Source organism: Heliangelus exortis, chromosome 11 (genome assembly GCF_036169615.1).
Source record: "Heliangelus exortis chromosome 11, bHelExo1.hap1, whole genome shotgun sequence".
Taxonomy (NCBI): Eukaryota; Metazoa; Chordata; class Aves; order Apodiformes; family Trochilidae; genus Heliangelus; species Heliangelus exortis.
The window spans coordinates 4,487,936-4,513,346 of NC_092432.1; the positions used below are offsets into that span (position 1 = coordinate 4,487,936).

Below are 25,411 nucleotides of genomic sequence, written 5' to 3' on the forward strand. Positions count from 1 at the left end.
TTTTTTTCTTTTTCCCCTGACCCCCCAGCAGAGCAGTACACTATTCCTTTAAAAGCTCATCGTTATTTTAGTGCAAAAGGGTCTCTCTCCTCCACTCTGCCTTTCAGCCTTGAGGTTCACATTGCACTGATAGCACTAATCTCTGAAGAACCTTTTCAGGATCAATGATTACAGTACTGGTAGCCCCTTGTTTTGCAGACTTTTAAAAATAAAATAAAATAAAAAAAACACCCAGCACAAATCAGGACACATTCCTTTTCATCTCCCTCTTTCTCATAATTTTCCATGGCAGAGTTCATGTCAAAAATACTTGGTTTCCACCCTCTGCCCAATTGTAAGCTCTTCAAAGGGAGAGAATAAAAGTTGGAGCCTGAATCCCAGAGCAAATGCTCCTGCAGCCATGCTCAAGCCAGCTTTTGAAGTCTTTCGGCTCACCTCTTGATGCCAGGCAGGCCCCTATTATTACCAATGTTGTTAGCCATTTCAGCTCCATTTCCAGGCCTACATGGCCAGGAGAGCAAGGGAGGCCCTTTCATGTCAGGCTTTGCAAAGCTGCCTCTGTGTTTGAAGGATGAAAGTCGCTCTTGTTTGTTCTTGCTGCAGTGCACAACATTTGGCTTAAAAACCAGAGGATGTTGCCTTTCTTGAAGTGGACCGTGCATTGCTGGACACAATCAACACTAATGGCTGTGCTGCAGGCAGGGTTTTCAAGGCTTGTTGGGTTTTTTGTTTTGTTTTGGGGTTTTTTGGTTTTTTTGTTGTTTTTCCTTCTTAAAGAATGTAAATAGCCAAATGTAGCAGCAGCAAGATATTTTTTAATTTAGGAAAGAAAAATACGTTTGTGCAGATATCAGGGGAGAGGAAGGGGAGGGGGGAACAGCCATTTCCTTGTGACACAAGGACAGATGAGAGATTATTTTAATGAGGCCCAAGTAATGAGAGCCCTTAATTCAGGGATAGCAAGAGGAAAAGCTTTTCCCCTGTCCTAGAAGCAGCCAAAACAAAGCTGACTTATCCCAGACACAGAAGTGGTCTGTGAATCCCACAGAGAGCCTCTGCCTGGTTTTGGTGCATGACCTGGGGCTGGTGTGATCCCTCTCGTCCCACCTTCCAAGGGGAGGTCAGAGGGGGAGGATTAAAACTTCTCTTTGACGTTGTATCGACAGGTAGAGTTTTTCATCCCCCTGCCCTCTCTTCCAGGTTCATTACGTCCTCTCTCAGTCCATGAGTTTCTTACCCACACTTGTGTTTTTGAAGGCAACAAGGGAGGGGAGGATAAGGAAAAGGCAAAGCAAAAAGAAAGCCCCTGAAGCTGAACGTCCTTTTCCAGGGACTGAAGCCCTGACATTCTGTGGCTGACACCATCCTCCAGCAAAACTGCAGCAGGGAGGTTGCCAAGATAAGAGGACCCCGAGCAAGAGAGCAACTAAATAAATAAGTACATGGAGAAAGGATGTTTTTGTTTTGATTTCTTATTAGTCATGATATTTAGCCTTTTATCACAGTGAAGTTCCCATCCACCCCCTTGGAATCTGCTGCTATATATTCTTCACCAGTAACAACAACAATGCTAAGAAGTCTGAGAGCAGGGAACGGGCGGTCAAATGTACTTTTTGGTCCAGCTGTGTTTAGTTTTCAGATGCCCATGTGTTCCTTGTTAGGCTGTCTTCCAGCCCTCCTCTGCCTTCTTTTCTATTCTTCACAGTCCAAAACTATGAACCAATTACAGACCACAGAGTCAGCTATTTACCCCCTCCTGCCTTTACACAGCTATTTCCTGCCTGCTATCAGCAAAGTTAGACAAAGATGACAACAAGCCCAAGGTTTTTTACCATAAGTTGAACCATAAGTGGGGACCTGAAAACACCCTAGAGCTGTTATATTTTATGTAGGGGAAAATTTGAAAAGGATTATATGAGGAAAGCAATCAGCTCCAGACTGAAATCTATCTCACTGGTGTTTATATGATAAAATAATTGCTATTTAGGCCTCTATCACACTCGGAATATGAATCATATGTCTGGAGGGCTCTCCTGCAGAGGTTCGGGGGCAGAGCTTCCCTCTTCACCGTAGTAGCCTCTCTGGAGGTGCTCATGGGTCTCTGGGCCAAAGAAAACAGTTGTGATTACAGAGTGATAGAGGCAGCCACATGCTGATTCAAAGACCTGTAATCTTCTCCCCTTCCACCCTCCCCCTCCCAAAAGCAACAAGTCTGTAAAACTCATTCACTTGCCAGAGGCTGTTTATTCTGTTTAATGGCCACCTATCACCCCTTCACTCATTCTTTTTAGATTTACTAGACAAGCACAAAGCAAATTAGTGCAAAATGCTTTCAGTCAAGTGTCAGGTGGAATCAGACTTGATGAATACTATACTGCTGGGCTTTATAACTGCAGGAACACATATACTGACAACATTGTCTCCTTCAATTAAAGCTATGCTGCCTGGTTTGTGAATCCCTCATAGAATCCTCCACTCCCCCACAAAAGTCAAACCTGTAACTTTTTAATATCTTATTTTAATAAAGCCATTTTGACACACGCTGCGATGGAGCACATGGAAAAATCTCAACGCCAGAGTTTTTATGCTAAGTTTCAAAAATGTGTTCTTCAAAGGAAATATCTCACTGACACACTGATCTGCAGCAAAGTGTGGCAATGTTTGAAGGCAGCACCGTGTCTGAACCTTGCAATGTAATATTTATAGTATAAATTTTGCTAACTTGCCATAGAAATGAGTCTCCGTTGTGGCTCATCCATAAATACAAAAGGCCAAAGGAGTGGGGGTAAGGGTGGAGAGGGGGCCTGGTTTCTTCTTGACAAGGCAGGGCAGAGGTGTCCTCTCCCCTCAGAGCTAATGCATGGAGCAGCCCAGACACATCAGGGGAGAGCAGAACCCCAAAGGGGAGCACAGGGGTTTCTAGCAGTGTGACTCCCATTAAAGTCAATAGGAGCCATGTGGCTGAAACCCACACAGAGATCTCAGAAAATTCACCCCCTGAGCCAAAAAATGTTCCTCTGAAGATGGATTATATCTGATGGGTACAGCTCAGAGTAATGAGCTGATGATGCTGTGCTGCCCTTGGGGATGCAGCTTTTTTTTTTTTTTTTTTTTTTTTTTTTTTTTTTTTTTTTTTTTTTTTTTTCTGGGATTCATAGCTTGGTTAGCAGACCAGCACAGGGCATCCCAGACCATTCAGACATGCTCAAAAAGGCTTCATTTTGTTTTTTTCTGAGCTCAGGCACTATGATTAAAGCAGGTTCCTCTGAGCACTGGAACATCAGCCACTGTAATTACAGGGAGCTTGCAACAGCATCCAGGCTCAAGCAGCTACATCAGGAATAGGCATGGAACTGTAACAACCCCACCGATGGACTGGGATAACTGCTCTGCACACTACAAGGCTGCCTGGGAGAATTATTTCAGACATAGCACTATGGCCACATTGGGGCCACCCTGCCCAGAGCCTGTATGACAGCAATGCTCTTCCACCGGGGAGCACAGAGTGCCGTGCTGCAGAATGCCACTTGAATACATGGGTTTTTTGTTGTTTTTTTTTCTTCCAGCAGGCCAGGCAAGCTGATGAAGTCTCATGAAAAACCATGGCTGTAAGAATTTTCGTAACAACTTTGGAGAAAAGAGATATGTAGAGTAGATAGAGAGGAATGACACATGTTTTAAGGCATTCTGGTATCATGGTGAGAAGAGTGGTATAAATAATGTAGCAAGAAGGATTGTTTCAATCCTATGTATCAAAACCATCTTATGCCCCTTTTCAAGGCCTAAAAAGATTAAACAAAGATGCCTCGACCAGATACATTAAATAACCAAAGCATCATTGTTTCTTGATGATATGTTTAAATATCACTTAAACTGGCAAAGTTCTGTGAAGCTGGAAGGCACTCTTATAAATAAAAACTATTACTCTTCTTTCTTCTTTAGGGCACTGGATTTCAGAGGTAAAATCTGGTTCTGCAGTATATTATAGTGCCTAAAAGCAATCCTACACAGGGATGAGAGAGATGAATAAGGACCTTTATGCAGGTGTATTCTATGAATGTCTTGTATGGATGCCAAGTTGAGGATAAAATCTAATTTACAGCTCTAAATTGGAAACATGCACAGACCCTTTGGAATGCATGTTATTAGTAAGCCAGTTTAGAAGTCTGCATTAACTCATGCCCAGTTGCAGTAAAGAGAAGAATATCATAATTATTTCCTTTACTGCTGTTTGCTCTGTCTGAGGGCAGAAAGTGCCCAAATGAATTCAAGTTCAACTGAACAGGACTGCCCAGTATTTTTTTTTTCTAATTCTTCCCATCTCTATAAATTTAGTGATGGACACATAGGCAAACTTCCTCCCCTTAGAATATGTATTTTTTAAGATTTTTTTTTTGTTTTTTCCAAACCTACTCTAAGCCCCAGGTTCCTTAATGGAACTAACCCTGTGGAGGGAGGACAGAAAAAGGAGAATCTTTAAGGTATTGCCCAGCACAATGCCTCTTTCTCAGGGCAAGAACAGAAAATGGAAACTTAAGGTATAAAGATGGGCTCAGATCTGCCATGTACAAAGGCCCTGAAACTCTGAAATTTTGATCCATAAGAAAAATATGTGCTTCACAGAGGAAAGGAAAGGCTATTTTCTCACCTCACCCCTAGAGGAAAACACAGATACAAAGGACAGGATACAAAGGATAATTTTCATCAACCACATTTCAGCCATCTCTGTAGGTTTATGTATCTGTAAGTCTTAATTAGTCATCTAGACTATGTCTGTAGCCAATGGAGCTTCTATATGGTGAAGGTTTTTTCATGCCATCTTATTTTTGATATCTAAACTAAATTTATCACCTTTTAGAGGCTCCACTCCTAAACTACCTGAATTACTGTTCCAGATTGAGCAGAAGCATCTTCTCTCTGTCCTCAGTGGTGGGCTCCTCCTCTGAATTCAGTGAACTGCTAAGTGGCAAATTTTTTACCAGAAAATGTCATTTTCCCTTTCTCAGCAACCTGCCTTAGCAGCACGTGTATGACAACAAATCCTGCAGCACAGTTTCAGCAGACAGAAATCAGAATATTTTCACTGGCAGGCCTAAGCCTTTTGAGTGCTTCAATCTTTTTCTGAGGCTACTGAAGAATGAGAAAATTTTTTGTAAAAATTAGAAATATGTATCATGGAAAAGTCTACCAAAGAAACTTGTGGAAACAAACATGTAACACCCACAGCAATTGTCTTCTCTTGACTGTGGTTTCATTTCCCATGGTATCTGTCACAGAGTCTTGCTAATTCCACAGAGAGCTGAGAACTTGGCATTTATTCCTGCCAGATGAAAGCAGCTAAGAATGAAAATTTCACCTGCAAATCAAAGGTGCAGAGTCATCATTCCTACTAAATAATTCACCAAGATTTAATAGGTTAGCTTTAAAAAACAATTATGGAGGGAAAACCTGTTTCAATTTCCTCTTTAAAATGTGACTAATATTAAATCAGGATCAGAGGCTCATATCTGAAGTACTTAAATGAGACTCCTTGTGTATCAGTGCTGTCTGTGGGGTTCTTTGAGGATGGTAGAAGAAATGAAAGTTGTTGGCTTTAATTATTCTTGCTGAATGGTTACACTGGGAAAAGTGAGAGAAAGATTTCTAAAGCCTGTTTTCTATTCAGTAAAAATGCTTTCAAAAAGTTAAATAAATAGGATAAATAAAAAATAAAAAGCAACATAGGGCAGTTGTTAAAATTTGCAACATCTAAAAGAACGAGAAATGCCTAATTGCCACATATGTTTACGTGCTCTGGTTTAGGTTATTGCCTGCATTTCAGAAGTGCTTTAGAAAAATCTTCTCTAAGAGTTCCCTGACTTCTTGACTGAATAATGAAAATGTAATAATACTTTTCATCCTCCAGCTCTTTTTTGGGATCAGATTGAGGTCCAGATTTGCACAAAAGCTCAGAAAAGTTTCCTCCCTTTCCATTTCAGCGCTGGGCTTTATCATCTGTTGACCTGGAGGTCTCTGCAAGGAAAACACGAGGCAGACTTGGGAGGAAAAAAGGGATTTCCCTCTTGGCTGGGGAAGGTACCAGACTTGGTGACTCAGCACCAAAGACAGATGCTAGCAAGACCTTCAGGAAAGCTGCAGGGACCACGACACAAACAGCTGAGGAACCTGAAGGAGGTCAGAGGAGGACAACCAATCTTCAGGCAAGTGGGGTTGGAGAGAAGAGAACCTATCCAGATGGATCAAATCCTCATATGGACTTTGCAGTGTGTGACTGGTGGGCAGAGGCAATGCTCTCCCTCAGTGCAAAACTCTTGTCATACCCACGTCACTGGAATCAGCACATGGCTTGCTAGCTCCAAAGGTTATTACACTGACAGCATTTTTTAGGGTAATGTGAAACCATAATTTGCTGCTGACTGGAAGTGAGGGACAGCCAATACTTCTGCTGGCTGAACCACAGAACCCAAAATCGGGAGCCTGAAGAATTTTTCCAGCTCAGCCATTGGTTTGTGCCATTCTGTCAACTACAGCACCTGGACTCAGTTCTCCCCAGTGAGAGAAAAGAGTAACAACATTTTCTATTAGGGGGTGTCTTGAAACTTAATTAATGTTTTCGATGTGCAGTGATCCTTAAAGGGGAGATGCCAAACATCACAAAGCACTTGGCACCTTTTTTTTTTTCTCTCTCAGTCTCCAAGTCAGCTAAGTGTCTTGATTATCATAAAATCACACAATAATCTGGGTCTTTCCTGCCTGTTACTGCTGGTGGCTTCATGACAAGAACTGTATAAAAATGATTCCACTTCCTCAGACTCTACAACTCATACAGCAGGCCAAAAAGAGAACCTGACAAAGAGGTGAACTCTTCTGCACCCATGTCATTTTTTTTTCCTATTTTACAGCTTCAGAGAAGCGTGTTGAAGTTCACTGCCTGCTACCTGGTTGGCAGGTCTTGCTCAGAAATTATTTCATTCATTATCAGTACATTTTCAGAACTGGATGCTTTTACACTGCCAGAGAGTAAGCCCCATAAAGTGGTTGTGAAAAATGCGTTGGCTGACATAAAGCAGCCTCTGTTGGATGCACTAAATATGTCAAAGCAAACTCAGATGGTCCTTTAACTCAGTAGATGTGGCATCATGGGGAAAAGAGCTTTCTTCTTCCAGCAAGCAAGACTAACAGCTCAAACACTTAAGGACTCCACCTGATTTCTCCCCTGTGAAATGAAATGTAGATTTTATTACCCACTATGTAGCTCTGTCTATTTATGGTTTGCATATAATTCTTCCTCTTTCCAAATACATTTCACTTTTAACAGCTTCAGCATCTTTACACCTGACAGAGTCTGAACTGTGTCATTTGAAGATGCTTCAGCAATCACAAGGCAAAGGTAAAGCTTGCTACCATGTATATTTTCTGGCCAAGTTTTTACCTCTGTTATTACTCCTACAATATCTCCCTGGGCCTTCACAGCTCTCAATTTACCCTCAGTACAAATTAGGATAATCCCTGGTTTTAGCCAAGCCTCACTACCCAATCCAAACAACCCATATACTAAATTTATTGCAAAGTATGATTTCCTGAACATTTCAAACTTGGATTACAATACCACTTGAGTACATGACTTAAAAATAGATGTGAAAAAACCTTAAGCATGGCCACAGAAAAATGACACCACATCTTGCAATGTTCCTTTAAAAAAAGGGAAGAAAAGGAAAAAAGCAAATAAAAGATGGCTGACTGCCAGCGTTTTGTGTTAACTTGAAGTGCAGAGGTGATTTTTAATGCTTCAAACATCATTCATGAAATATTATATATATAATTTGTACTCAAAATAACATGCAAGCTCTCCAAGGAAACATTAAAATAAATAGCTTCTTTAACTCTTTTGTACCTTGATCGTATCTTATTTTGATGAATCAATAAAGGGGAGATGTAAGATTGATGTAGGACAGATCAGTAGGGCAATCATGTACTTTATTACATATTTATGAGTCTGAAAGATCAAAGGATGTTTTTATGCACATAACTTGGCAAATGTGTTTTGCCACATTCAGATATATTCCAAGTGACTTTAGCAGGAATGTGAAAGAAGCTGGCATGCTGCCCACAGTGCTATTTGGTAAGACTTTGAATGATGGTGGGATTACAAACCATGATAATAAAAACACATCCAGCATAACACTGATGCATGTAAACAGTACATGCAAATGCATATGCATGGTCATATAATGTGTGTATATACAACATATTGTAATTCCTACACATGTGCCTACACATGCAAACTACAACCTTGTTTCAAACTCTTTTTAAGATACTGGAAATCTTTCCTTTTCTTTTAGCAGGTAACACATCAGGCCTCTTATGCAAACAAAAAAAGGGGTAAAGGATGCCCTCCATCCAGAAAACTTCAGGTTACAGACTGCCATGCACAAAAATCAGGAAAGGGTGATATTTGCTATTACATTTCTCTGTCAACACAGAACACCCATTCTTTTCTAGGTTACTGTTAGCTGCTACTACAGCTTTGTGGGTACTAAGGAGGAAGAAAGACCTCAGATACCATCAGACCCTGTAATCCTACCTTCTCCCAACTTTTGCATATGGACTTTTCAACTCTTAAGCCCAATCTGACCCTGTTTTCAATACACAAAATAAAAGGGCAGAGAGCATCCTGCTACAGCTTAAATTAAGCCAGAGGCAGGTTGATACACACACAGGCACTGTCACCTAAGTGATGCTGTGTCCATGCAGCTTCCCCATCTTTCCCCTGGTAAATCCATGATTCTATAGTACAAGTGGCATTCAATAATTCTCATTACCCCTGCTACACAGAAACATTGATTATATGTGCAGGACAGATGGAAGCAGATTTACATCATACTTAGATCAGCCCACGACAGGTTGAAATCCTCTAGACCACAACTAAGGAATTTGCAGTGACAGGGACTTGGAGGTAACAAGTATATGTCTAGAAGGGGTACTGGATTTCACCAGGGCTGATAGATACTTGTAATGGAGGAACTTAGTTTGATGTCCAAATGTGCCACAGGTTTCTCAAGTGATCCAGGACAAGTCACATTTTAACGTGGTTTGGGGAACATCAATTTCCTATTAGTTCAATCTCAAGTACTGTTGTTTTCAGAACTACTCGTGACTAACAACACAGCTGAGGAACCACCCTTGATATCTCTGCAAATCTGACACAAGGTGGGTCTCAACTAGGGCTAAAATATTTCTGTACCCAGAGCCATCAGATCCCCTTTTTATATCCCCAGTACAAAACCATCACTCACTTCTTGTTTGCAAAGCTATAATGAAACTTCCCAGAACAGAGGGACTAAGAAAATCAGCTCCTGTGAGGGTAGAGATTGGCACAAGAGCATCTATTTCCCTAAAAACAAGACAGCAGGACTGGAACCATTGACCTTTCACAATTTTCTTGCCATTATTTAAAAGGTAATGGCAATTTTTGATTAAATTTAGCAGACCTTGATTGATTCAAAGATGCTGTAGAGGCCTGTCAAAATGTGCTAAAATATACAGTAGATGCCAACACCACACAAGGAACATCAGGATGTTACCTGCAGCTACAGGAGGGGTGGGCCCTGGGATCTGTCACTGCTTGAAAGGTGCCACCAACATTTAAAAATAAAAGCTGGTGAAATAACATTACTGATTAGAGTCCCAGTACAGAGATAGTAGATATGGAAGAGAAAAAAACACCTTCATCTCTCTACTCCCTTCTTGATTTAGGTAAATCCTCCTTTTCTCAGGCTAGGTTTAAACATTTTATGCAATGACAACTCACTCCCTGTGCTCAGCTGCCTGATGGGGTCACAGACCACACCAGGAGATGCTGTCTAATCGTTGGGGCTGTGACAGAATCAGGTTCTTAGATCTGGCTATTAAAAACCACCACAGAAAGTTCCTTTTCCCTTCTGCTGCTCTCCCTCCTCTTTGCTTGTCAAGGCAGAGAGCTGTCCCCCACTTCCCTTACCCCTTTGCTCCAAAATCCTCCCATATGTCTGTGGTCCTTCATCCATTTGGCCATTATTCATTTTCCAGCACAAACCCTCTGACTTGGAATGTTAGTTTTTCCCTTTTTAATTTCTTTTCCAGTCACTGTGAATTTTGGTGCCCTGGATAATCCTTTGACTTTGGTATTTACAACCTTCAAGTATCAACAAGGTGAACCTACCCCCTCTGGTAGACATCAGCTAACAGCTTTATATTACTTCCTTCATGTTTTGTTCATCCTTGTGCAGTCATTCTCTCAAGCTTCCTCATTTATTTCTCTCTTTTCTGAACTATCTTCCTTGTGTTGGCATCATTGTCACTGAAGTGCCCAGAAATGAAGTATTCCAATATCTGCTGCATCATTTCCTATATGCTGTACCCTAATAGCACTATTAAGTACTAAATACTATTAAGAAAATATTTAACATGGTTTGGAGAACATCAGTTTCCTATCAGTTCAATCTCAAATTCTATCTACTCAAATCACTTGCTGGCTTCCCAAGTGATCATCTTAATGGCTGTCCTAGACAGTCCAGACTTCAAAGGAATTTCTGTATTTCTGTCCTGCTATCCATACTGGCAGATTTGTTGCTCTTTGCTTTTTTCCCCTAAGTTTTACCTGTCTTTCACAATAGCTACAAAAGTAAAGTTACAAAGGTCTCATGTGTGTCTCAGGGGTTGATTCAATGAGGCCTTTAAGTTGCTTTTTAGAGTCAAGCTTCCATTTCAAGACAATAGGACTAAATGGCTCACAAGGCAATATACTTTTAAGTGTTTTTGTAAATTAAGCTGTAATTGTTAAACAGTCTTGTGGGATTTTTTTTTTCTTTCTTTTTTTTCAAGGAAAAAAAAAAATCCTAGCAGCTCATCCTGACTTTTAAGACTATATTTCTGGTTACCCACTGGTAGCAATGCTGTTATTTTCCAGAAGTACAAATGGATTCTTTTAGGCAAAATGTTTATTAAAATAACAATTATTAAAAACCCCACCTCACCACATGCCCCAAGCCACACCCAGGTCCTTCTGTGTGCAGAACATAGCAAACAAGGGTGTTGGAAGACAGCTGTGAGCTCCAACAGCACTGGGCAACACTGAATTGCAGCAAACTTAACAACTTTGTTATTCCAAATATTAGCACTACTGGTGAACCTTTACTCTGTTTCAACAGACACATAATTAATTCATTTACAAGACCTGCAGGAGAAGGTTTGTCTCCACAGGAAGGGGCTTTGGCAGATTTGCTGGCAGCATTTCAGGTGGGTGGGTTCAGTTTATAGTGCTATCCACAAGCTTTTTGTTCACATTCAAGAAAGTGCCCTGAAGTTAGTCTGGGTTTAATTATTCAGTTATAAATCCTTTGCAAACCAATTTATCCCAGATTTTCTGGCAGCTACATCAGGGCATCCTTTGGCAGGGTGATATTAAGTAGGGGATGATACAACAAAAGCATCCCTGCCCTCTCCTGTGCTCTGTAGAGGCCACCAAGAGCTGGAATAGGGATGGACCCAGGATCACATCTTTTCTACATGTCCCCAAAATTGTTTTGAAAGGTGAGAGGCAGCACAAGCAGAAATGTGCCCAGGACCATTCTCATAGCTCCCCAGGACAGGTTTCATTTACTGGTAAAAGGTGGTGTGATGAATGCTGAAAAACTGCTGAATCTGGCAGGCAACATGTTGTCAGCAAATAACTATATAAACAGCCCTTCCTGTTGCTGTCTTATTTAGACACAAAAAGAAAGGAGAAAATTAAAGATGGCAGCACACTGATATTGTTCATGGCTCCTGTTGTCTGTCACACTTCCCAGCCTCATACTCAGCTCAGCCAGCTAGAAAGCCATAAACACATGACTTAAGGTAAGAATTTAAGGTAAGAGTTAGACTTGTTCACAAAGCTATGTGAACATGTTTATTCCAGTGTAATGCAGGCTTAATTTGAATTAGTTAAAGTTAATTAGAAATGGATTTAATGAACTTTGAGCAAGTTGCCATGATGCCAAAGGAAAATTATCCACACAGCCTTTTTGTATTCAGTTTAGCTATCTGTTTAAAAACTATACAGATCATGCCAGAATAATTTTTTTTTTTTCTTTTTTTTTTTTAATGTAAGTTCTTATCAAGAAAAAACCCCATTGTCACTCAGCTGGAAAAGACCATGGCCCTAACCTATTCCTGATGCTATCCCTGTTGTCAATATGTTTATTGTCACGTAGAGCTGAGGATCAAAGGACACACAGCTAGAGGATGTAATTAAAAAGTGAGGATGCAATAGACAAGCCCCATCTTCTGCTCAATCAGCTCTTACTTAGTCCTGAAATCTGAATTTCACATAGGCTAGCACAGGCCTAGAGGTCAAGAGATTTGCTCTTCAGCTGAATCTAGAGAGGCTCCTTGTCTTGTCCTTTGCTTCTGAAAGATCTTGTCCAGCTAACCCAACACAGCCCAACTGCAAAGTTTTATGTTACCCAACTGTGACATCTCTCACTATGATAAAGCTTTCTTTGCCTTCAGATATGGTTTTGGATTTTTGGCTTTTTTTAACATCAAGTGTTATGAAACTCTTTTACAAAATAAATGCAACATAACAAATAGTTCCTTTCTTCCAGTTTTTTTCTGTACAAAATCCATAAGAACTCATACCTGGCAGTCCTGGGAATAATAGGTTACTCTGCTCATTTCCTTCTTGTTTAGGGAATCCTGTGGTAACTGTAATCCAAATAACAATGGCTCATTTGGCCTGCTCTGCTGGTAGGGAATCCTCAATGGCTGAGTCTGACTACAAAGCATTACTGCCACTCACTGAGCAGGGTAACTGAGTGACCCCAAACAGTTTAGATTAACTTGTTTTATTTTGCTGTGTGATAGTCTGGGATCATACCTGTTCTTAGCCTCTAGGATATTGTGTGTGTTTTCATCAGAGGTCCTTCCACTTAGAACACTGATCACAGAATTACAGACTAATTTAGGTTGCAAGCAATGCTGGAGGGTCATCTGGTCCAACCCCTGGCTTTGAAGGGCCAGCTTTGAAGTTAGCTATTAAATACGTTTGCAGTCCCATGAAATCATCTCTCTGGGCTCTGTGAACCCTAATTAAGAGAGGCTGATACCAGACCTGTAAAGTCAGCATGAACCTCATCAAGGTTACAGAGGTGCAGAAAGATGAAGGTTTCTGCCCTCAAAGTTAATAGAAAAGCTTCCAGTGAGCAGGAGAGGAATCCAACTCCAAGCCTACAGTTGACCAGGAAGCATAATGCAAGACTTCAGTTGCAACACAAGGCTCATTTATTTTTCTTCATCAGTCTTCAAACAGACATGTTTCCTTGAACCTTAATTTTCTGCCTAACTATGCTCAGTTCCCACTTGAGCTGAAAAAAAAGATGAGATTTGATGTGAGAAAGTACACATTACTTTTGTCTCACTTTCAAATCTAAAAATTGACTCAGAGCAGAGGTATTGAAAAGAGATGCAAGAGTGCTACCAAGTCCACAGTGAAGGCTGCTTGCAGTGGACTACAACTTTACCATGTCTGTTGGAGCTGTTGGGTGCATTATTGCTTCCTGCTGAAAAGACTGAGAAGCTTCTACAGAACAGTTCAGCCATTCCTAGGAATCAGCTTCAGGAAGAACAAATGATCACACCCGTTGTTTGAAAGAATTTTTTCCCTAAAACTCCACTAATGTGCATTGGGGGACTGTCTCAAAATGTGGTAGAGGCCAACACAGGGACAGAGAGGTATCGTTCATTGTCCTCATGAATATTCAACAAAACGTGGCCAAATTATAATCCTCTGCAAATCACCATCTGCATATGCTCAGTAGTGGTTTGTTAGAGGCTAGCTGCACAATTCCCAGAGCATTCTGTCTTAATTGCATATATGCCACATATATCCCACAGGGCTGCATGCCAACCACATGGGCCTTCTCCATGCCCACCTCATCCACTGACCTAGATTCTTCCACAAATTGCACCTCAGGAGGGGTTGCAGTTCATCTTAGATTTACACACAAGGAAAAAAAAAAAATGGGTATTTCCAGAACTTGAGAGTTGTTATGGGAGAAGAAGCGAGTACTAGACATAGCATGAAAGTATAAGGGGAAAAAGAAGGTGCAGTTAGCATGGTTTTCAGGTTACATGTTTGAATACGAGATTAAGATGGTAATAAAGAATTTTACCCATATTAATTTTGCCTGGTGATAAAGCATCTGGGATGAGATGTCAAAGAGATGAGCAGATGTCTAGATTTGGCTGCTCTGAAGCAAGCCAGTGCAGCAGTATCTCCATTAGCAAAGTAGTGGAGGTGATAAAAGCCAAAATTATTATTACAATGGAAATTATTTGGATACAGATGAAGATAAGTTCAGAGGACAGCACCCTGAAGAGTTAAAAAAAAATGAAAAAAAGTGACCAAAGAAGGTAAGTAGGAGCAAACAGAAAGTTAACATGAGGAACAGGTTCCAGGACAGTCTTTAAACCAAGATTTCAAGAGACAGATCATAATGAAGTCTGTCAGATGTAGCCAAAATGTCAAAGAACATATGAATAGAATAATGGCCTTGAGATTTGGCCCTGAAGAGGTTACCAGAGACCTTGGCAAGAGCAATTCCAGTGGAGAGGAGAGAACAGAATTTAGAATGAGATACAGACTATTGCTATACACCACAGTGATTGGCATCAGAGGATCTTTTCATCCCATGGGCCATTAACTGGGACACGATGGGCTAAAACCTTAACTGGGATAAACTGGTATAACTCCTCCAGAACTTCCATAGTTTACATCCCTCAAAAATTTCATCGAGAGGAGAGAAGCTAAAACATAGGTTGTTTGGGTTGTTTTGTTTTTTTTTTCAAATGAAGAAAGGAATTTTAAGGGTTTTCATGCCCTATGAAAAGTGATCCTCACATCCTGAAATGAGTAATAATTTTCCCTAAAGATCTTGGAGTAGAACACTTTCTCTTTCTTTATGTTGTCTAAACAGTGTAAAATTAGACAGATCTTAAGCTAGCTGCTCTCATTACACAGTTTGATGAATCTGAAAGGGTAACAAACTCCAGGATGAATGATTAGTCATTTAGTCTTACAATAGCTTTCTTCCCTTACCCACTCCTCTTTCTATAAATTTCTTCTAAAAAATGAAAAAAAAAACCCCAAAACACTTGCTATAAATTATCTGAATTATTAATCTCTTGTCCTTTACAGACTTTGCATGTTGGACAATAGCCAGGGGACCACAGTACAATGTGCTGTTGCAGGTATTCCCTTTAGAGACAGAAGGCATATATATTCCTAGACACGCAATAAAAGTCGGATCTTTACAGCAAGTATGAGATGATCTCCCTTGACACTTTGTTTTTAAATCATCTATTTGGTGATTTAAAACCAACAAGTCTGAACAAGTCTGGAATCAGATCTATTTGACCACGTTCAGTTCCAGTGACGTTGGAGCTAGAATTATATGGAAAACACAGTGCTTAGACTTAAAATTAGCAAGAGCTCTCCAGAAGGAACAAAAAAGGTATAAATTATGTCTGATTGAACAAACACAACTCCACTGTTGAACAGCCACTCAATGAAGAGGGCAGGGAGAGGCAATGGAGCACGGTAATGTGTAATATTACCAGTCAATGGGCTGTGTGCAGCAGTGGGCTCCCAAACGCTGGAGGTGTCAGGGAGATAAATAGCAGAGTGTCCTCCTCAAAAATATGATTAATACCCTCCTCGGTCCACTGCTGAAGATGTAGTGGGTGCAGCTGGCTTGGACAGCAGTTGCATAGAGGAAAATTCCAGGACGATTGCAGCAGAGCAGAGAGGGCAAAGAGTAGGACAAGTAGTCAACTAAGTGGGAGTGCTGAGCCCCAACAAGGGGAGAAGTAGGCCAGAGCTGGCAAAGGTCTTTTGGCTGCTGTTTAAGTAATGTTTATAGAACTTTCATGCATGCACAACTGAGTTTTGGGTTCATGATCTTTGGAGGAAAAAAGGGAGAGAAGCATGTTCGAGTTCATTGTCTCCTGTAATAGTCATGCCAGAGGTGGCTTTCAAGGAGCTGTTCTTCTCTTCTAGCCTGCTCCCCTGAAAAGCCTATACATCACACAAAAAACACCAGGTGGAAAACTGTGAAACATCAACGAAAAAAGTGTCTTTTTTTTCTTTTTTTCCTGCAGCCAACTGCAATTTCCTGAAAAAGTCAGGAGCGTGTCAAGTGGGGTTTTCGCACCATATCGTTTTCAAGGAATCCTCTAAAATTCTCAGAAAACATCCTTTCATGCTTCTGTTGTCACAGCACTCAGGGGAGACTATCCAGCCCTCAAATTCCCAACATTAGAATCTGAACACAATATAATGCAACCAATGTTCCTGAAATCAAACAAAGGCAGAGGGCTACGGATGGCTTTATTTCTTAGGGCAGTGATCCCTGCCTTTGTTGGTCTGCAGGCAACGGTACCATGCAAGCAATATATTACCAGCAATGCCACGTTCTCTACTGTCTTGCATGCACAATGAATGTCTCAGGGTCCCCCTGAAAGCCTTGGGTGGGGATGAATGCCTCGGGCAATCAGTCTCCAATCACCAAGAAGGTGCTGCACAAGCTGCAGACACCAGGCTGATGCTGAACGTCCTGTGCTATTAAACACAAACACAACGGGAGCAGTATACAGGGAAATATTTCTGTGGAACTTAAAATGATGAAAAAAGAAAAAAAAATAATGGGGGAAAGGAAAAGTACCAGTGGATTATTGATCTGAAAGACAGTGATTAATAATCACCAGTTTAGTATTCTGCATCACCACTGCCTGTCACACTTCCCTGGAAACAGGATTAATATAAGAAGATATTATATATGTGATCAAGGCACTAAGGTAGCACCGTATTGATCTGAACTTTAGAGCTGTTCAGTGCCATTAACAAAACCAAAAAGAATGCAGGCACTTGTAAAACAGAAGAATGGCTGACAAAAGCAAAGTAGCTGTTTCTCCTTCTAAAAATTGCCAGCAGCCTGCTCATCCCTTCCATTAGATGGAAGAATCACCAGACAAAGATTCTGGGTAAACTCGGAGTAACCTGCACCTGATCAGGCAGCTCAGGTACAAAGCCTTTTCCTCACTGTGTTTGCAGGATTGGTCCCTGACTGCAACATGGAAAGTTGCTGGAAGAGCTTACATACCCTGAAGGATCCACTTCCAATACTACAGGAACAGCATTGCTCTCAGAACATTCAGAGAAAGGCATACTTTTTTAAACATTATATAACCCAGAAAATAACAATATTCCTTTATTTAACAAAAAAGTCTGGCCTGAGATACGCAAGGTGTTTTAAGAAAAAAAGGAAAAAAAGGAAAGTAAACCAAAGCTAGTTAATATAAAGACACTATCCATGAAATGAAAATTATTTCACTGTTTTATTAAGCTACTGTCTCAAATTCACTTTGTTTTTTCCCTGCCTTTTTGTTTCTGTATAAAGAGGGGGCACCACTATTTGTTCAATATAATATTAAGCATACTCTGCTACTCAATTAGTAAACATGTCAAGAGGTGGGTTAGTTATTCATGGTTCAGGGGCACAGCCCCCTTTCAAAAAGAACTTTTTTTTTTCACTCTAATGAAATGATGGATAATCTGGAAGTAGGTGCTTTAAGAAGATATTAATCATTCTCTGTGGTAATGTTAATCATGCGTTCCATCATCTCCAGATGCTGTGCATCACCTTCCTCGGAGATAAAGGGCACCCAAGCCAGCAGAGTCCTTTTGATCACCTTTCTCACAGTAACTCTCATAAGGCATTAAAAGAAGTCTTCACATTTCAGGGCATCCTTAAAAATGAAATAGAAAGTGGGAGAGTGAGGTAATAGAGGGACTCATGGACTTCAATCTTGACCCTGTCATTACTTATGCTGCCCAGATGGGAGGTGTGGAGTTCTTTCGTCCTTTGTCCTAATCTCTGACATTTTTCAATGCAATGTTTGGTATGAATGAGGTATGAGAAAAACCCTGATCACAGGAAATAGAAAATTAATTCACAGAAGATTTCAGGGAGGGAGGTGAGGGGGAAGAATAAAAATCAACCCTCGCTTTCTGTGAAGAAAAATCCAGCAAAATTCTTCCCTCACAGCCAGTTATTCCATTCTTAGAAAACATTAGCAGAAGTCAAGTCAGATTTATCTCAGTTTACTGTCTGTGATGTCTCTTCCAGTTAATAAAACACCCTGCCACTGGAGAGACTTCTGGCCAATTAGACCATTTTTATGACATATGACTAATCTTTTGTGGGGTTTTTTTTTCTTTCTTTTTTTGAAAGTTACATATAAACCCAAGGCATATCCTAGATGGCTGAAGAATCTCCTTTTGCTGACTTAGATGCTTCAGAGGCCCCAGTGCCTAGAGAAGAAACTTTGAAGGCCTCCTAAAGCTAAAAAGTTACTTTGTATAAACTGTTGAATAAAGATAAACCACAGGGGACCATACCCAGTCAAAGGCAGGCGGTGTTTCTGTCCCAGCATGTGTAAGTTTTAAGGAGAAAAGAAGTTGTGTGAACTTGAAATAAAATAATCCAACTTTCTTAAATCCATGTTTAAATACTAAATCCGTATGCCGAGGGACTGCTCACTTCTCAGACACCCAGTGATCCCCACTAAACCTCACTCACTCTATGGGTTAAGCTAAAAACCAAAAAAGTCACAGGAAATTAAAAGACCCTCACACTTCTGGATGTTTTGGGAAATATTTTAACTAAGTTGTTGTCACCACTCCTTGTGGTTTAGCTGAAATGATGATGGAGTACCCTTTTTCCCCAAATTTACAATACCCTACATAGACAATTAGCAATACTGCAGAATTCACACAAATAAAAGTTTGTTTATAAAAATAATGATATTTCCTAGAATACTAAGCATCTGCTTGAAGTCTCTCCAGCTTGGTCTGGTAAAGAGTCTGCTCTGCTATTTCTCAAACATTGGTGATGTTGTGAAGCACCATTTTTTAACCACTTTTAAGTACCCTTGCAACTTTAGAAGGAAAAGCTAAATCACAGGGCTGACACTGAGTTATGTTGGTAGCACTATCCTGTCTCAGTATCCCCTCAGGCAATGCAAACCCTTGGGCAGCTGCAGAAAGGATATTCTGGGAGTAAATAACCTGCACCTTATTGAGATTAGTAAATGTATCTTTTTTTTTTTTTTTTTTTTTTTTTTTTTTTTTTAAAGCTGAAAATATTCAAATATTCAGTAGTGTTATCCATGAGCCACCCCAGAGAAGAACCATCACATAGCTGCTTTGCCACTAATATAAAGCAGTTTAGTTATGTGCACTGAGTTGTGTACATGCTACACTCAGTTGCCCTGGAAAGCACAGATAAATAGCATTATTCAGTACTCTACAGAATATAAGTAAACAGGTCTCCTATTTTCCCATTTATCTCCAATAATGCCTGGAAAAACAAAGCCAGCCTTTCTCTGATGTAAAGCTGTCTCACTTAAAATATGCACTTATTTTTGAAGCTTTAGAAAAAATATATCCTACTGTACTGAGGCTCTTTGCAGTGAATTTATGTAGTGCAAAAACTTGATTCCATCTTTCCAGCAATTCATGCTCTACTTTGCATTCCCCTGGATTGCCTTCCAAGTAGTACACACTGTATTAACATAAAATCACTAGTACAGACCCTTTGTAGATGCTGAAGCTGAGAGACTAATGGATGTCTGAAATGTGAATGTTTTTTCATTCCTTGTGATCTTATTACCATATGTGTATTTAATGGTGGTACCATTATTTGTGACTTACACCACTACACTGCATTACAGTTGCTATTAATTATGCCTGCTGTTGGGAACCCTTGTATGCTTAGAGATTTTTTTCATGGTCAATTCTAATTCACTTCTTGAAGAGACAGCTATTATATTATGCATAAGTTTCTGCAGTCTACACAGGATCCTGGGAAATGTTCTTATATCTAAATGGGCACAAGACAGAAATTAAAACTATTGCCTACATAGGAAAAGAAATAAGACTTACAGAGCCTTGCTGAAAAAAGTTCTGAATTCGGGACATAATGGTTTACTTATTTTCTAAAGTAAAACACTTTAATTTAAATGCATGTGAAAGACAATAATAAAAATAGGACAGAAATTCAAAGTGGCTTCAACTCTTTTTCCACTCAAGTGTATACAAATCCCTTCTGAACAGCCTAAGAACTGGGACATCAAAACACAGGTAGATTAAAAGAATCTTGATCAGGGAAATTAGCAGATACAGAGCTGAAGGGTATTTGGTTGATCCAAGGTGAATATGTTGATAAACATCCTTTGTGAAATCCTGGAGTGGTTTCCAGGAGAAACAGGTAATGTCATCTTCCACTTTATTTCTTCTGGGAAGTGAAGTACTCTTTCATTATTGGTAGGATAGAGAGCTGCCTTCTCTATTCACTGCACTCAGCTCACAGTGATAGATGGTGTATAAAAATTTCATTTTGGATGGTAGAATTCAAGTACAGTGATACAAAGGTGCTTTGTGGATAGTATCTATAAATCTTGAAAAAAAAGGAGAAGAATAATACTTTCTGACGTTGTGGATAACAAATTTAGATCATGAAAGTTACCCATAATGCTAAGCCAAATGCTTTCATCAAGTGTTTCGGTTGATAGGGTCAGGAAACAGAGATTTTGCTAAAGTTAATCAGACTTCCTTTGTAAGTATTTGTGCACATGCAAACCAAGAGCTAAAACACACTCCAAGACATCCTGGAATAAATCCAAGGTATTGGTGAAGAATCTTTTTGGAATATACTGATTATACTTTTGCATGAAGAAAAGATATGCTCATCCTTATTAGCAGCTCTGTGGAGTGGGAGAATATTTACCCAGACTGTGGGCCAAATTTTGGTTCTAAGATGTTCCTTAGGTGAAAATCTTAGTATTTGTCAGAACTGATTTCCTTGAATAGACAAGAAATAGCATGCTAAGGTCATGGAATTTCACCTGTTTTCACTAATCTTGGAAATTTCAAGAGTTTGGCTCTGAAAGGTGGAGATTTCCTGAAAAGTTAATCTGAACTGGTTGCTCACTGCCTTCAACCAGTATTTCACAGGAATGAATGTCTTCTGTTTTCAAAGGGCTGTGATATTTCTGTGATGAAACAAACTCGACAAGGAAACACAAAGCAGTCTGCTGGAACTGTGTTGGAGAAGCAACTGAACAAACAGCTGGTTAAAGGATTAAAGCCAAAACAAAGAACTGTTTGAAGGTCTCTCTCAGTTTTAGATAGCAATGGGAAGCTTTTGAAATGGGGACACAGTGGAGCTGCTGTAGAAAGGAAAAGGTTTGGGACCTTTACCCATTTCAGAGAAACTGAAACTCTGCAGCACTGTCTGGTGAGTCTTCAGCAATGACAGAAGGCAGTAAGGGTATTAAGTAGATGAGGATTACACCTTGAAAATTCCAGTCTACACTTCTAAACAAAAACCCCTCAGACTTTGGAAGGACACAGTGTGCTCCCTTTATTAAAGTACATAATTGTCACAGTTACATTTCAGATTACCTACCCCTCTTTAGCATGCTTTACCATTACCTTTCATGAATTACTACTTTTCAGCACAATTACGTGTTTGAAGCAACCAGAAGGTACAGTTTAAGCATGGTAAAAATGTCCAATTGAAAAGGCTAAAGACCAATACCAAAGGTCTGAAAGGTTAGACCAATCCTATCAGCTTCAGGGAAAAGCTGGTGCTAAGCTACCATCCAAAAAAGAAATAGCTAATGGCCCACAGATGATCCTGGTTCAACCAAGTTTCTCTTGTCTCAAAAAGAAATCCTCTCTTTATTGAATTTTTTTTAATACGTAATTTTCCCAGAAAATGCAGAAGCTTTACATCCCAATTTTAGTTGTGCTGAAAGATGGGAAATAGTTTCTTTTAAATACTTTTCTTTATGAAAGAAGACAATAAAGGCTGCCTATTGGCCCTCATTATCCCCACCTCGATTTGACTTGCCTACCTGCTCCACTGCACTGGTTCAAGACAATTAATCCTAATATTCAACCCTCCTGGTGTAATTTCTCATCTTGGCAGCTCTCTTTCTATAATGACTAAAGGGGAGTGGCCAGATTTTCAAAACCTCTGGGGTGAGCCGGATACATTTCCACAAGCACAGACAGCAGTTTGCTCCTGATATGTTAATGAAATGTTGTGTTATCACAGCAAAGCAAACATTTAAAGCCACTGCCCCAATAGCCTCGGTAATAAACCATGCATTAAAGCCTACTACATTATAGATACAATAAAGGAGAAGCATTCTATTGATAGGGGGAAAAAAAGGCATTATAGGTAACTTTAGTTTTATGTTTCAGAGGCAGCTTATGTTGGAGAAATATTTGTATTATTTTCCTAACCGAAAAAAAAGCCCAAACCAAAAACAAACCACAAAAAGCCCCCAAAAAACAAAACCCAAAAACCAACCAACTAGAAACTCTGCATTGTGAAGACTCAGCTGCTGCTAACTGGTACAATTCCCCAAATTTGTACACCAGCTTCAACAGAGTGATTCATTTAAGTAGCATGTTTGTGAAATGGATGCCTTATATGGGTTATAGTCAACTATCAGGCCCTAGATATATTGCTGTTAATGTGGAGCTACTTATCTTTATGGTGGTAGGAGTTAGTCCAGCTTTAGAGAATTGTAAGCCAGAACAGAATGCAAGTGGGACTCTGCTCCTGTCCCCAGTCCTGCTGTGTTCCTCTCCACCTTTCCTCCACCCCTGACACACCATGAACACTGCCTGACCCAGAGAGCAGGTCATTGATTGTTTGTTCCCAAAGCCAATGCCATTTAATGAATTGAGTCTTCACCTCCCAAGAGACAAACAGGCAGCCCCACAGGGGGAACATGGAGGTAGGATATTCTATTGCTGCAGTTCTGCTGCTGGAGTCACTCAGAGTGTAAACTGGTAACCAGGTGGGATTTCTTCTGGAGAAGACTGATCATTTGCATCAGGCAAGTTGTAGAGCTGCAGTTGTATAATATCTAAAGAAACCAGAAGTTGCACTGGGTTTCATTAAAGTTTAGATTTCTGATTGACCTTAATATTCCATTTCTTTTTTTCTGTGTGCAAAATACCTCACTAGAACGAAGCCTACCTAAGGTCAAGGAAAACAAGATTCACCTTAACCAGTGGCAGCAGCTCTGTAGCTCTCAGGACTGGTATGAATGGTTCTGCACAGCTTGGTACAGGGTATTTCTCCTGTTTGGAAGGGAAACTCCCATGATCTTTGTCAGAGGCAGCACTGGCATCTAACCATGGAAGATCTACAACACCTATCAGCTTGGTTTTTTTTTTTAATCAGTTTTGGTTTTTTTTTAATGCTCAGTAGCATAATATAGCAGTAGTCATGGGTTAGCATTAATTTATACCATCTGAAAAACTAGCTAGTAAAACTGCTTTAACTTGTTTTTTTAAAAATTATCTATTTATAGCCATTTATTTTATGGCTGTAGTTCCAGAGGAACAACTTATACAGATGTAGTTCACTGCCTCTTCTTTGTGCCACTACTGCTTATAACTGTAAGTTGAATGGGATGGGGGAACTGATCCATCAAGATGCCTTTGCTTTCCCCGAGTGTGCTTTTAAAGGATATTTGCATTTTATTTGCTGATACTGCTCATGAAGCAAATGGCAATAAATTAGCCAGGTAAACAAAGCCCTATCCAGTAAGATGACACCAATTTTTATTTTAACCAGAATTAGGCTCTATGAAACTACCAGGACTTAGTCAAAGATCACAGGGAACAACAAAAGTGTTTATCAAAAGTTAGGACAAGCTCTAATAAAAGTTCGAGTCAAATTGATTAAAACAAATTCTACCAAGTTTTTTGTGTTATCAAAAGGAATAAAATCTCTGTTTCCTTCACACACTGTAAATTTAGAGGAACTCAGGAAATTGCTCACTAGAAAATGAATTTAAGTCATATGTGACCAAAGGCAGAGAGAACTACTCCTGTTCTGATTGACTGGCTCAGCTACAGGTTTGCTGCTGTTGCCTGACAGACTTAGACATTGAGAGCTACTTGCTGCAAAAATTCACAAATTATTTCAAGTAATCATTAGTCTGGTATATGCTGTGATCTGCTCTCAGAGAATTTGGGAAAAGAAAAAAGTTAAAAAAGTTAATTGAAGAAATTATTTATTTCCCATTATTTGGTGAATTCTTCAGTCACTGAAGGCTGCAACACACTTTGAAAGCTCATATTAAAGAATAAGTCCTTAAATATATTAGTCTAATGCCTTGATTTCCAAATTAACTGCTATGAATTTACCTAGGAAAGTAACTCTCTGGTGAGCACTTCATAGCAAGAACACTCTCCTACTTTCTCCATCTGAGAGCTATTTTGTACCACGAGGCATGTGGTTGGATTTAGCCTAGATGCTAACTACAAATGTCGCTTTCATTCAAATGTCCCTATCTCATTAAAAAAACCAAAAAACAAGCATATGCTCCAGACCCTGAGAAGTCAACTCCTCACATGTTGAACATTAAGCATAGTCTGATGTCCTTCATTAGATCTGGGCAGAAGGATCAGGATGTGCTTGGAGCTGAGCATGTTTTTATTTGCTTTGCTCAATTAGGACTAGAACCATCTCATTCTGATTTGCAAAGTCCTGAGCTACCTGCTTCAGGACAGGGACATTATGGTTGTCACTCAGCAACAAAAATTAGAGGATTTTGAATTCTCCACTGTTTTAGCTGCAGTAATGTACTGTCCACTCATTTCTCTGGTTAAGGCTGCAGTTTCTGTGGCACAGAACAGGCAGCAGTAACTCTGGATTGTAGAAAGATGCTAAACAACCAAGCTCTGATGGCCAAAAGCTCTGCTTCATAACCACATTGGATTAATTATGGGGGTGCAAAAGGTGACTGCCCCAGCTGTCTGCCCCCCCTTATCTTCAAGGTTACTCTGCTGGAAGTTATCTCTTCAGTCACTGCAGCTAAACCCAGTAAGGAATGGGAATTAAACACATATGGTTTCTCCTAAGCATGGGAAAGTGTAAACATGATGGATCCCTGTCAAGTCCTAAAAAATAAATAAATCTATTTCCAAAATCCTGTGTGCTATGTCCCGTTACAAGTCTTACTAAAAGGAATCCGACCAGTTTCAAAGGGAAATGGAAGATCATGGAAGAGTAGTCAAAATTAATTTCACAGCTTAAAACGTGAGGATGTTAAAAATTGTTTTCTTAAGAACAATGTTATTGTTCTATACATTTATGTGCCACTGTCATCTTCAGAATAATAATAAAAAAAATCTAGCAAGTAAGAGGTGGTTGTGCTATAGAATTATATACTGAGAATAACACAGAATAATTATTTCAGTTCTCAAACAAATCAGCTAGCCAGAAAAGATTGCAAATAG

At 39.8% G+C, this 25,411-nt stretch overlaps 1 long non-coding RNA gene across 1 annotated transcript in view; it reads right to left on the bottom strand.

Moving 5' to 3' along the window:
• Positions 1 to 3,093: 3,093 nt before the first annotated feature.
• LOC139801275 (uncharacterized) overlaps positions 3,094 to 25,411 on the bottom strand; it is a 363,708-nt gene continuing 341,390 nt past the window's right edge. Inside the window, exon 3 of the long non-coding RNA XR_011728118.1 lies at positions 3,094 to 3,145. This is a non-coding gene — a long non-coding RNA (uncharacterized lncRNA). The remainder of the gene's footprint in view (positions 3,146 to 25,411) is intronic.